This window comes from Corylus avellana, chromosome 1 (assembly GCF_965113065.1).
Source record: "Corylus avellana chromosome 1, dhCorAvel1.hap1.2, whole genome shotgun sequence".
Taxonomy (NCBI): domain Eukaryota; kingdom Viridiplantae; phylum Streptophyta; class Magnoliopsida; order Fagales; family Betulaceae; genus Corylus; species Corylus avellana.
Window position 1 is genome coordinate 24,903,389 of NC_142490.1, and position 14,973 is coordinate 24,918,361.

The following is a 14,973-nucleotide window of genomic DNA, read 5'->3' on the forward strand; positions in this document are numbered from 1 at the left end:
GAGGACTGCTAGGGAGTCAAACAAATGAACCCAGAAAATTTTTCAAACTGATGTGGCAGACCGTGAATGGCAGACAAGAGATAGAAAATTACATTTTTTAATTTAAAAACTCTTACCACATCAGTTTGGAAAATTTTCTGAGTTCATTTGTTTGGCTCTCTAGCACTAGTCATTTTTTAGTTGCTCGAGCAAAGAAAGATCAAATATAAGTTTTTTTTTTTTTTTCTCTCTCCCTCTCTCTACGCAAATATAAAGTTTGTTGACCTTATGCAGTGTTAGTAAAATTAAATTTAGACAGTTGAAAAAATATACAGCACATAACTCTAATTCTTTTTTACGATATCTAAGTCTTTGAAAAAATGGCGGAGCCAAGATATTAATCCAGGGGCAAAAAAAAAAAAAAAAAATTGGAAAATCATGGTCAAAGGGTTGACAAGTTCCTATTTGTCAATATGCTCTTCGGATTTGATCTCTATCATTAGAATGATAATCGTAAATTTTTTTTCTTAAGCAAGGATCTCCGGGCAAATTTTCTAAATCTACTTCAACATGAGCTTGTTTAGAATTTAAATGGAGTTCAATAGAATCGCTGTTTTTCTCCATAATTTCAATAACTACAATTATATATTTATACAATTAAAATATGAAAAAAAAAAAAAACTATATAAATTCATAAATAAATTAAATATAAAAGTAATTATCAAGAATAACAATATAAATATTAAAATAATTAATTTAAAAGAACAATTTAAATCTAAATATAAAAATTTAATTACATACCTCAAAGAAAAAACGCCAAGTCCATAAATTTTTGTAAGATGTAAGGAGATAATCTCCTAAAGATTTGACACGTGTAGGCTGTGTTGTATACTTGTATAGCTCTAGAAACAAATGTCGATCTTTTTTGGTCTTATTTTTTGCTTTGCACGCCTGTCCCTCTTTTTTTTTTTTATTTTTTTTTTTTGCACCAATACCTTTGTCTTGTTAATTATATTATTTCAAATAAAAAATTGTTTTTTTTTTTTTTTTCATTATCTGCGCAATGAAGTGAGAAGCTTCAAGAAAAATATTGAGGTGCAGTTTATTCATCTTCAACCTTACGTTCTTCGACTTCTTCTAAAACTTTCCTGAAAGTTACAGTAACAAATACCAAAAAAAAAAAAAAAAAATGGAGTCAGCTCAATCACTCAAATTTTAGGACTCAAAGTACAAGTATTCCTAAATACATTTGCCCTCTCAAGTTGTTGAGTGGGGGCATAAATGCATAATCATGGCCAGAGGCGAACCTACATCCAACCTTATGTCCCCCCAAAAGTTTTTTAAGCCCTTGCTATCAGGGGATTTCAATGACAAAAGTCTCCCAAGATTTAAGTATCCGTTTTCCTGAAATGTTTGCTCCTCTTTTGGTATGTTAATTTGTTCTCTCATCCTCTCTCTCTATGTGGGCACTTGCAGCCTTGCAAGCCTACGTAACTAGTAAACTTGCAAGCCTATTCTACAAATTTAATAAGTTACTTCATGCAAATCCTGGGGGACAACCTTGGGTTCATAAACTTGAATTTAACATTTACCTTTAGCTTTGGGGACAACTTTGGTTATTTTATGGTCATTTGGATTCATAATATTTGTTTTGACATCGCAAGTTAAATGAATTTATTATTTATAATTACAAACACACAGATAAAGAGTTGATATATATTTATGTGCTTACGTAAGTTCATTCCCCCACACTATTAAGAGTTGAGGGGGGATATGTGCCCCCTTCAACCCTTGGGCGTAAGTAACCAAAGGTTGGAAGATTCTATCTTAGCATAATCATAACGATATCTTATTTGTTGAGATATCAATCATGAGGGGCCTAAACGAGCCCCTAATGCAAGATATCCATACGCGCTTGGCTCCTTCAATATGAATCAAGCTATAGCCTAACCTCAACCTTACCAACAAAGATTAAGTAAGATGCATAAGTTTGGTCCCCCTTATTAACATCATTCTCTTGGAGACATGAAACTATATGGAAGTAAATCCCTTACCACTACACTATTTTTTTTTTTTTTTTTAAAAAAAAAAGGAATTATTATTATTATTATTATTATTATTTCGTTTCAAAGTTGTCTTAAGAATTCTGACTTGTGACCTTTTCCCAAACCGAATTTTTGGCAGCCGTCCTAGCCGTCTGGGTTTATTTATTTATTTTTATTAGAAAACCTTGATGACCTAGCCAATTTAAGACTATATAAATGTTTATTTCGGTCATTTAAAAAAAAAAAAAAAAAACAGATAAACCTTTTCAGTATACTAGTAGCCGTAGCCAGAGAATTGAGGAAAGAGGAAAAGAATATTCTTTTTAGTACGAGAAAACAAAATAGTATCTTCAGTGAGTGCTTTTTTTGTTTTTATTTATTTATTTTAATACATCATAATCAAATTACAAAGGACAACGACCACGACCAGAAACGGAGACAAACCAACCAAGATATGCAATTAGCATCTTATAAAGTCGATTGGGAATGCAGCTAATAGAAGACGTGACCTATTATGATGGATAAAATTATTGGACATAAGAAAACTCTTAAATATTTAGATTTAGTCCACCTTTCAAGAAAACCAAAAGGATGAAGAAGAGAAAGAACAACAGAAACGTGATCTCCTTCGCAAACAATGAGTCTGAAGCCTAACTAATTTGGGTTAAGTTGAAAACAACCATACAAAGAACACAACAACATCCAACAAAAACACAAAGAAAATAATGAAAAAAAATCATCAAACCTAAAAATCAGTAGCACCAGTGATGAAGATGGCGGAAACGCGAAGGTGTGCCTGACGAAGGCGCGAGAGGACAGCAACAGAGAGCGAGGGAAATAGATCTAGCTTTGAAAAATTAAATCTGCAAGCCAAGGAATATCTAGAAGGCGGAGGCAACAAAGTAAGTTAGAGAAAGCTGCAAGGTTGCAGCAATGGAGTTGGGGTTGCAATCCTGGGAGGATCAAGCATTCACATTCGGCTTAACAAATATTTTGCTAAAAAATACATTTTTTTTTTTTTTTAATTTTAGCTATCAACTTTTTCAAATCACAAATCATTTACATACGGCTCAACAAGTTAGTTATTCACCTTCACTTTTTTATTTAAAATATTATTTATTTCTCTATTTTTCTTAATCTCAAAGAAGAGAGAGCAAAATTACTTTTATTACTAATACAAATAAGGATTTGCTGAGCTACAGTGCTCATCAAATTTTGATGCTCAACAAATCCTTAGTCATTTTATTAAGTCGGATCTGGAGCATTTTTTGTTACATTGCTAGTTAAAATAGCCCAAAAAACTAATTGTTGAGGCCAATGTGAATATTCTAAGGCCCCATAAGAGACGAAAATGACTCGAAAAAACTCTAGCCAAGCAACATCAAAAAGAAAGCAACTTAATGGGAGAGACAAAGAGTAACAGAAGTTCTTTAGTGAGTTTTGGGGATGGTCCGACGTAGTTTTCTTTTAAATTAAATTAAAGAAATTTTTTCAACCTAATATATAAAAATGACATGTGTCAGGGTTTTCAAATTTAGGTTCATTTTTTTTTTTTCTATTTTATGTTCCTTTTTTTTTTTGGTAAAATATTTTCATGAACGTCTTCACCTATCTATGTGAGCTTTTAAGCTGAATCTTTTAAATCTTAATGTATGTTATTGATTAATTTTATTTTTTAACAATTCAAAATGAGGAATGCTAGGCTTACAAATAAACTTTTACAACATGATGTGACATAACATGATTAGAAATGAAATAAATTTAACTTTTAAGAAATTCAATTATATTGTGTCACATTATGTTGTAAATATTTTTTTTATATAAAATTTATTTATAAACCTAATATTTTTCATTCAAAATAACAATTTCTCGTGATAACCAAAAATCTCTATGCAGGTCCGCCTGTTGCCCGGCTAATTGCTATACACTTGTATAGTTATGCCTTTGACATGACATCCAGGCAATGTGTAAAAGATAAAGACTCTCACAAGATAATCTCCAATCTTATCTCAACAGACTCAAGATAACAAGCTGCAATTGAAACACTTTAGAGTAGGATAATTACACATTTGAAATTGTATAGATAAATTACATTATCTCAAAAGAATTTGAATTGTAACTGTTCATATTATATATATCATCAGCCTATGCTAGATTATAGCAAGGTGGAAAATATTCAAATTCTCTGACTTTACATGGTATCAGAGCTACAAAAAAACTAACGTCAATTTTTCTTTCCTTTCGCAATTTTTTATCCTACGATTTTTTTTTTTCCCCTCACATCAATACCTACTGCCCTTCATCAATGGCAACCGTGCATTTTGCCTCCCGAAACCCACCTCACCGTGGTGGTCGTGGCAACCGTGGAGGCTACTTCAACAACTTCGGCCGTGGCTCCTCCCTCCACCGTGGATGCTACCGTGGCTCCTTTCCAAATGGTCGTGGCTCCTACAATCGTGGCTCCTCATCCACATGTCCTCTTTGCCAAATTTGTAATCGTCTGGGTCATGTTGCAATTGATTGCTACCAATGCTATGAAGAGCATATCACCACCCGAGAGCCTCATCCCATCATGCAAGCCAACTTCTCCGCTCCATCAGGCGGCCTAGAACAAAATTGGTACCCCGATTCCGGCGCCACCCATCACCTCACATCCGATTTCAATAATCTCAACCACCGATCCATCAACTACATCGGATCTGACCTAGTCCATATGGGTAATGGTACAGGTTTAACCATTCAAAACACGGGTGACACCCTTCTATCCTCTCCTAATGCATCCTTTTTGTTGCAAAATGTTTTACACATTCCATCCATCACAAAAAATTTACTATCTGTCCATAAATTCACTCTTGAAACCAATACTTTCATTGAGTTTCATCCTTGGCATTTTTTTTGTAAGGGAACAAGGGTCCGGGAAAATTCTTCTTCAAGGCCTAAATGATCGTGGGCTATATAAGCTCCCAGTCAAGGTCTCTCCTAGTCGTCCACCTCCATCTGTCTCTCCGTCCGTAATCCAGTCTCATTTATCCTCTGTGTCGCCCAAAACTGCATCTGCTCATGTTGGGGAACGCACGTCTCCTCAAAATTGGCACGCACGGCTTGGGCATCCAGCTTTTCGCATTTGTTTAAATGTTTTGTCTAGATTTAATTTACCAGTTTCTTCAAATAATCAGCCTTTGACATGCTCTGCTTGTCACATGTCAAAAAGCAAACAACTTCCTTTTTCTTTGTCCTCAACACGTGTTAATCATCCTCTTGAATTGATATACACTGATGTTTGGGGACCAGCTCCTATGTTTTCCACAAATGGCAATAAATTTTATGTTTCATTTTTAGATGCCTATAGTCGTTATACGTGGTTATTTCCAATATCTCACAAAAGTGATGTTTGCTCTATTTTTCTACAATTCCAAAAATATGTTGAACGGTATTTTAACTCAAAAATAAAAACCATTCAATCTGATTGGGGAAGCGAATATCGCTCCCTCAACAAAATTCTCACAAATTTGGGTATTTCTCATCGTCTCTCTTGTCCACACACACACCAACAAAATGGTGCTGTGGAGCGCAAACACCGTCACATAGTCGAAACTGGATTAGTGCTACTCTCTCATGCTCATGTTCCATTTGAATATTGGGAACAAGCTTTTCAAACTGCATGTTATCTCATAAATCGCATGCCCACACCTCTTTTGAAAAATTCATCACCTTATGAAATTTTATTCAAAGATTCTCCGGATTACACACTTTTACGTATTTTTGGGTGTGCTTGTTGGCCAAATCTTCGTCCATATAATTCTCACAAACTGCAACCTCGATCTGTGCAGTGTATTTTTTTGGGTTATAGTATACGTCATAAGGGTTATCAATGTCTCAATCTCAAAAATGGTCGTCTTACATCTCAAGAGATGTTGTTTTCGAAGAAACCATATTTCCCCTACAAACTCCTTTACCCAATGAAATACAAAATCCTCCGGATAATACCCATACCTACCCAACACCTCATCCTATTATCCCACAAACCTTTTCCCCATTTCCTACGCATGACACACTCTCTCATGCACACATCTCTCCAACTAGAATCCAAAATTCACTTGACAATGCACCCTTAGCTAGAATCCAAAACTCACCATTAAGTGAAACACAAGCTGTACCCTTATACTCAAACACACCCATGTCACCCATTACTTTATCTCCTACCCATCAATCCTCATCTCTCACGCCACACTCTCACATGCTGCCACCTACACAAGCTAACAATCAAGCCTCCTCTAGTCATATTGTCCAACCCGTCAGAAATCCCACGCCCCAAGTACCCGTGCCCCCTATACACACATCCCCATTGTCTTCTCCAATAGCCGAAGCTCACCCACAATCTCAATCTGAAAATTTCCAGATTTCTTCTCCTTCATCTGAATCACCCATACCCATCAATACTCACCCCATGCTCACACGAGCAAAAAATAATATCACCGAACCAAAGCTTTTTCCTGATGGATCCACAAAATACTCCTCTCCACATGCTCTCATGGCTGACAGTGCTCTCAATATTACAGAACCCACATGCTACACTCAGGCATCTATGGACCCTCATTGGAGAACAGCTATGAATTTTGAGTTTGATGCACTCTTACAAAATAATACTTGGTGTTTAGTTCCTGTTTCCACAGCCAAGAATTTAGTTGGATGCAAATGGGTATTTCGCATAAAAAGGAAGGCAGATGGTTCAGTTGATCGCTACAAGGCCCGATTAGTGGCGAAGGGATTCCACCAACAAGCTGGAATCGACTACTCAGAAACCTACAGCCCGGTAATTAAACCAACAACGGTACGTTTGGTATTGTCTATTGCAATTTCATCTGGTTGGTCACTTAGGCAAATTAATATTCAAAATGCCTTTCTACATGGTAATTTATCTAAGGAAGTTTACATGTCACAACCCCCTGGTTATGCTCACCCTCAGTTTCCCAACCATGTTTGTCGTCTTAAGAAAGCCCTCTATGGTCTCAAATAGGCACCAAGGGCCTGGTTCTCTAGACTGAGCAATAAATTACTAGAGTTTGGATTTAGAGCTTCAAAATTAGACACCTCCTTGTTCATATATAAATCTGCTGCTTGTACTATATATGTTCTTATATATGTTGACGACATAATTATTACTAGCTCAGTTACTTCAGAAATTGATAATTTACTTCATAGTATGGCATCTGAGTTTGCAGTCAAAGATTTGGGTGAGTTAAATTTTTTTCTAGGCATAGAAGTGGCAAGGCTACATGATGGTATTCATCTTTCTCAGCATCGTTATATGCTAGACATTTTACGGAGAACAAAAATGGCTGATGCAAAACCTGTTTGCACTCCAATGTCTACTTCAGTTATTTTATCTGCCTTTGATGGTGAGGTATTTTCGGATCCCACATTGTACCGAAGTACAATCGGTGCTCTACAATATCTGTCTATTACCCGACCCGACATAGCCTTTACAGTGAACAGATTGTCACAATTCATGCACAAACCCTTACTGCCTCACTGGCAAGCTACCAAAAGGCTATTGAGATATTTAAAAGAAACTATTCATCTTGGTTTAAAAATCCAACAATCCACTTCCAATAGATTGCAAGCATTCACTGATGCCGGCTGGGCTGGGTGTCAAGACGATCGTCGGTCTACAGGACGATACTGTGTCTTTCTTGGGAAGAATCTAATTTCATGGAGTTGTAAAAATCAAGCAACAATGGCTCGGTCAAGTACGGAAGCTGAATACAAGGCACTAGCAAACACAGCAGCAGAGTTATCGTGGCTACAATCCCTTTTATGCGAACTGGGGATCACTGTCCCACATCCTCCAGTCTTGTGGTGTGACAACATAGGCGCCAAGTATCTCTCATCCAATCCGGTCTTTCATGCTCGAACCAAACACGTGGAAATTGACTTTCATTTTGTTAGGGATATGGTAGCTTCAAAATCTCTAGACGTTCGGTTTATCTCATCCAAAGATCAAATTGCAGGTATCTTCACCAAGCCTTTATCCTCAATCCGGTTTTCAAATCTACGTGACAAGCTCAGAGTTGTTATACCCCCACTGAGCTTGAGGGGGAGTGTAAAAGATAAAGACTCTCACAAGATAATCTCCAGTCTTATTTCAACAGACTCAAGATAACAAGCTGCAATTGAAACACTTTAGATTAGGATAATTACATATTTGAAATTGTATAGATTACATTATCTCAAAAGAATTTGAATTGTAACTGTTCATATTATATATATCATCAGCCTATGCTAGATTATAGCAAGGTGGAAAATATTCAAATTCTTTGACTTTACACAATGCATCATGCCATGTCAAGGCTGATGGGATCCATGTAATCATCCAGTACTAGCAATGAACTTCTCTCAAGCCATAATGGAGTTGTGAACATCCCTCAAGTTACACCACTTTGAATGGTGCATATAGCGCCTTAAGTGAAAAGGCCAACAATTATTAACGGTCTGTTAGTTGTTAACACTGTTAATCGGTCACGGTTAATTGCATTAATTGTTAACTTTTTTTAAAAGCAGTTAAAAAAAATTGCTAACCGCTTAAGTGATTACAGTTAGCAATTTTAAATTTTTTCAAAATCTCTAACTGTTAACTGCTAACTATATATATATATATATATGAAACAATGCCCTTTTTTTGTTTAAAATTTTAAATATATATAAAAATGTATAAAAATTTAGAAATGATATCATATATAGAATGATATTACCATAGAAGCGACATTGTTTTGATTCTTTATTTTAAATTTTTTTCTTTCAAAAAATAGTTAGGAGTTAGTAACTCTACTAACCTTTGGTTAATCGCCTAGGCGGTTAGCATAGGTGGTTAGTACATTTTACTGTTAACGGCTTTAGCCAATAACCATTTTCACCCACCATTAAAAAAGATTGAGAAACAAGCATCTAAAAAGTGTCTTTTGATTTTGATGTAATCTAAACGTGAAAAATATTTTTGGTGTGATCTACATTTAAAATTGCTTGGAAAACTTTATTTAGTTTCAAAGTATTAGCAGATTTGTAATCATAATTTCGAACATTTAATTTTTGCAATGTCAGTTTTTTTCTAATTTAGCCCTTTTTAATTTCATAATTCTGTTAAGATTTTTTGTTAAATCCTAACGGTTGCCGACCCATGACCAAGCTATGGGTTCTAAGTTTTTTTATTATTTTTTTTATCTAATTTTTAATTGTTTAATTATAGTAAATTTGTATTTTTATAAGTTTTATAGGGGTTTAACATACATTTCACCTGTTTTACATTTATATGGAAGTAAATCCCTTACCACTACACTATTTTTTTTTTTTTAAAAAAAAAAAATTATTATTATTATTATTATTATTTCGTTTCAAAGTTGTCTTAAGAATTCTGACTTGTGACCTTTTCCCAAACCGAATTTTTGGCAGCGGTCCTAGCCGTCTGGGTTTATTTATTTATTTTTACTAGAAAACCTTGATGACCTAGCCAATTTAAGACTATATAAATGTTTATTTCGGTCATTTAAATAATATATATATATATATATATATATATATATATATATAAACAGATAAACCTTTTCAGTATACTAGTAGCCGTAGCCAGAGAATTGAGGAAAAGAAGAAAAGAATATTCTTTTTAGTACAGAAAACAAAATAGTATCTTTAGTGAGTGCTTTTTTTGTTTTAATTTATTTATTTTAATACATCATAATCAAATTACAAAGGACAACGACCACGACAAGAAACGGAGACAAACCAACCAAGATATACAATTAGCATCTTTTTGCACGGAAGAAAAGCCAAAAAGGTGAAAGTCGATTGGAAATGCAGCTAATAGAAGACGCGACCTATTATGATGGATAAAATTATTGGAAATAAAAAAACTCTTAAATATTTAGATTTAGTCCACCTTTCAAGAAAACCGAAAGGATTAAGAAGAGAAAGAACAACATAAACGTGATCTCATTCACAAACAATGTGTCTGAAGCCTAACTGGTTTGGGTTAAGTTGAAAACAACAATACAAAGAACACAACAACATCCAACAAAAACACAAAGAAAATAATGAAAAAAAAATCATCAAACCTAAAAATCAGCAACACCAATGACGGAGATGGTGGAAACGCGAAGGTGTGCCTGACGAAGGCATGAGAGGACAGCAACGGGGAGCGAGGGAAATAGATCTAGCTTTGAAAAATTAAATCTGAAAACCAGGGAATATCTAGAAGGTGGAGGCAACAAAGTAAGTTAGAGAAAGTTGCAAGGTTGCAGCACAGGAGTTGGGGTTGCAATCTTGGGAGGATCAAGCACTCACATCCAACTTAACAAATATTTAGCTAAAATTTAGTTAAAAAATACATTTTTCTTATTTTAGCTATCAACTTTTTCAAATCACAGATCACTTACATCCGACTCAACATGTTAGTTATTCACCTTCACTTTTTTATTTAAAATATTTTTAATTTTCTACTTTTCCTAATCTCAAAGAAGAGAGAGCAAAATTACTTTTATTACTAATACAAATAAGGATTTGCTGAGCTACATTACTCATCAAATTTTGATGCTCAACAAATCCTTAGTCATTTTATTGAGTTGGATGTTTTATTACATTGCTAGTTAAAATAGCCCAAAAAACTAATTGTTGAGGCCAATGTGAATATTCTAAGGCCTCCTAAGAGTCGAAAATGACTAGAAAAAGCTCTAGCCAAACAACATCAAAAGAAAGCAACTTAATGGGAGAGACAAAGAGTAACAAAAGTTCTTTAGTGAGTTTTGGGAACGGTCGGACATAGTTTTCTTTTAAATTAAATTAAAAAAAAAAAAAAAAAAAAAAATCGACCCAATATATAAAAATGACCATGTCAGGGTTTTCAGATTTAGGTTGATTTTTTTTTCTATTTTATATTCCTTTTATTTTTTATTTTTGGTAAAATATTTTCATGAACATCTTCTACTACGTATGTAAGCTTTTAACCAGAATGTTTTAAATCTTGATGTATGTTATTGATTGATTTTATTTTTTAACAATTCAAAATGAGGAATGCTATACTTACAAATAAGATTTTACAAATAAACTTTTGTAATATGATGTGACACAACATGATTGAAAATGAAATAAATTCAACTTTTGATAAACCCAATTATATTGTGTCACATTATATTATAAATTTTTTTTATATAAAATTTGTTTATAAACTTAATATTTTTAATTCAAAATATCAATTTCTCGTAATAACCAAAAATCTCTATGTAGGTCCGCCTGTTGCCCGGCTAATTGCTTCACACTTGTATAGACATGACATCCAGGCAATGCATCATGTCATGTCAAGGCTGATGGGATCCATGTAATCATCCAGTAGTAGCAGTGAACTTCTCTCAAGCCATAATGGAGTTGCGATCATCCCTCAAGTTACACCACTTTGAATGGTCCATAACGCGCCTTAAGTGAAAAGGTCGACAATTATTAACCGTATGTTAGTTGGTAACACTGTTAAACGTTAACCGCTAATTACATTAATCGTTAACTCTTTTTAAAAGCAGTTAAAAAAAATTACTAACCGCCTAGGTGGTTACAATTAATAATTTTAAATTTATGCCCTTTTTTTGTTTAAAATTTTAAATATATATAAAAATGTATAAAAATCTAGAAATGATGTCGTATATAGTATGATATTACCATAAAAACGACATTGTTTTGGTTTTTTATTTTAAATTTTTTCTTTTAAAAAGCGATTAGCGGTTAGTAACTCTACTAACCTTTAGTTAATCGCCTAAGCGGTTAGCATAGGTACGTGGTTAGTGGATTTTATGGTTAGCGGCTTTAGCCAATAACTACTAACTATAACTGCATTTTTACCCACAAATAAAAAAATTGAGAAACAAGTGTTCTAAAAAGTGTCTTTTGATTTTGATGTAATATAAACGTGAAAAATATTTTTGGTGTAATCTACATTTAAAATTGTTTGGAAAACGTTATTTAGTTTCGAAGTATTAGCAGTTTTGTAATCATAATTTTGAACTTAATTTTTGCAGTGTCACTATTTTCTAATTTAGCCCTTTTTAATTTCATAACTCTGTTAAGATTTTTTGTTAAATCCTAACGGTTACCGACCCATGACCAAGCTATGGGTTCTAAGTTTTTTTTTATTATTTTTATCTAATTTTTAATTGTTTAATTATGGTAAATTTTTATTTTTATAAGTTTTATAGGGGTTTAACATACATTTCACCTGTTTTACATTTAATTTAATCTTAAAGGTAAGAGTGAAATTAAAAAGAGTTAAATCTTAGGATATCGTAATTACAAAAATTAAAAGTTTGAAATTATGAATACTAAAGTTTTTTCAAAAATATTTTAAAAGGAGTCTTGCATTATGAATTATTTATTAATAATTTTGAAAAAAAAAATGTATTTTAAAACTCTCATAAAAAATGCTCAATTATCTAGAAAGAGCTTATATGCCTTGTATTTTCTCAAGCTTCTTTCTCTACCGAATAACCGAAGCACCTTTCCAGCTTTTCGTGGGTGGGCATGTGCATACAACGACAGCCCATCTGTTTCCTTTTAATTTAATTAATATTTATACACTTTCACCGTCTATGAATTGGTTCATAATTATTAATTTGGATTAGGCTATAGTTTTAAGAATTAAGTATACATGTTTATTTTCTTATTTCAAATATGTTCTTCCATCAAACTTTTGCCTAATTACTTAATGGTATGCAACTCTAGGCGTTTGGCATTGCCATTTAAAGTAGTTAGAGTCTGTTTGGGATTGCGGTTTTAATAAGTGCAATTTTAAAAACGGCATTTTTTAAAATTATGTTAAAAAACGTTAAAATCACAAAGGCGTTTGGTAAAACATGTTAAAAAATAACTTTTTTATTAAACATCTCTACTTTTTAAAATCGTATAGGGGTTTGGAAAAAACATGTTAAGAATTTTTTTTTTTTTTTAATTTTTTTTTTTAATTTTTATTATTATTATTGTTATTTTATCAATTAAGTGTTTGGATAACATTAGCATATAATTGCGGTTTCATGGCCAAATAGGTAAATATTGCGCCAAATATTATTTTAAGTGAAATTGTGATTTTGGTTTAAATTCGCACTTTTTCAAAAAATCACCCCTTAGTTAGCTTATAAAAATCGCGGATTTTTCCACGATTTTAAAATTTACGTTTTGAAAATCACAATCCCAAACATTCTAAAATTGCGATTTGGTTTAAAAAAATAGATTATTTATTTAAAAACGCACTCCCAAACGGACCCTTATAGAAATTGTAGATTTTTTTTTTCCTATTTTAGATTAAGTGCTTTTTAAATCGAGTAATGCTAAGTCATCTAAAATGTGATGTGACTTTTAAAATCACCATTGAATTTGAGATGTGATTTATTGACTTTTGATATATTGATGATTTTAAAAGTCACATCACATTTTGGATGACTCTTGGAAGACTATAGGAAGACTTGTAGCATTTCTCTTTTAAATCACAATACCAAACACCTTAAGTTTTGCGATATCTTTTAAAAATGCATATTATTCTTGTGAAATTGCAATATCAAACGCACCCTTAATATAAAATAAGAAAAAATTATGCAAATTCTACAAGCAGGCTAGAGAGTGCTTATTTGAAAATGTGCAAATTTAAACCAAAATCACAATTTTGCGAATAAATATTTGATAAAAAAATATTTTTTAACATGTTTTACTAAAGGTTTTTATAATTTTAAAAACGCAATTTTTAAAATCGTATTTATTAAAATTGCAATCCCAAATAAACTCTTATTGTTGGACAGAAAGTAGTGATCGGTAAAGATTGGCACAAAACATTCCTTAGTGGTATGATGATTGGGTTGTATCATGCATGTATGTGCTATCATATCATATCATATCATGTATGTGCTATCATATCATGACGTTAATTCCTGCTTAGTATTGAATATTGATGCCTTAAATTATCAACAAGAAAGTAAATTAAAAAAGAACAAAAAAAAAAAAAAAAACAAAAGAGACAACTTTTACCTGAAGAAATATATTTTTTACTTGCAAGTGTCAAAAAAAATATAATATAATAATATAAATGGGTCATACCGTTACATTTTGACGGGGGGAAGAGTCAGTTTGAACAAAAGTAATATGCTTTTTCAACTACCAACTGTCACCAAAGAATGTTGAAAGTGGCGCGTTTTGTTAAACCGCCACAGCCCCCTTCCAACGGTTGGTGAAATTGGAATTTAGCAAGTATTGCTATAAGAAAGATTAATGTTTTTTTTTTTAATAGTTATTTTAAATGTAATGTGACTTTTAAAATTATTAATAAATAAAAATTTAATAATTATTATTTTAAAAATAGTTTGACTCGTAAGGAATTGACATTATAAAATTGGCTATTTAAATTTTGTTAGAGAAAAATGGCTTGAGTCGGATTTATATATTCTGTCTTTAAAATGTTCCAATGTTATACATGTTAAATGGTCCATACTTAAAATGTTTTCATATGTTTAAAATGCTCAAAATATCAAAATATTTTGCAATCATATTGTCACTCTATATGGTTACAAATGCTCAAATATTAAATAAATTTTCTAAATTGAGAAAGTTTTCATTTTAAATCAATGAACTTTTACTCAAAGGAATGGTACCTCTACATATGCAAATGTATTACATGATTAAAAAAATACACAATAACACTAAGATTTTAGTGGTTCCTTCAATGTGAGGTACTTATTAATTCACATTGAATATCACACGTTTTCTTTCTCTTGTTTTGAATATCAAAACCAAAAAGAAGAATGGGAGCCTCTCTTACTAATTAACGTTGCTATATATTTTCGAGACGAGAAAACATGTCCTTTTATAAAAGGAATTCAAGTTGTGCCAAGTAGTAATTCCTCTCCTAATTCGAGAAGGAATACCAAATCAAATA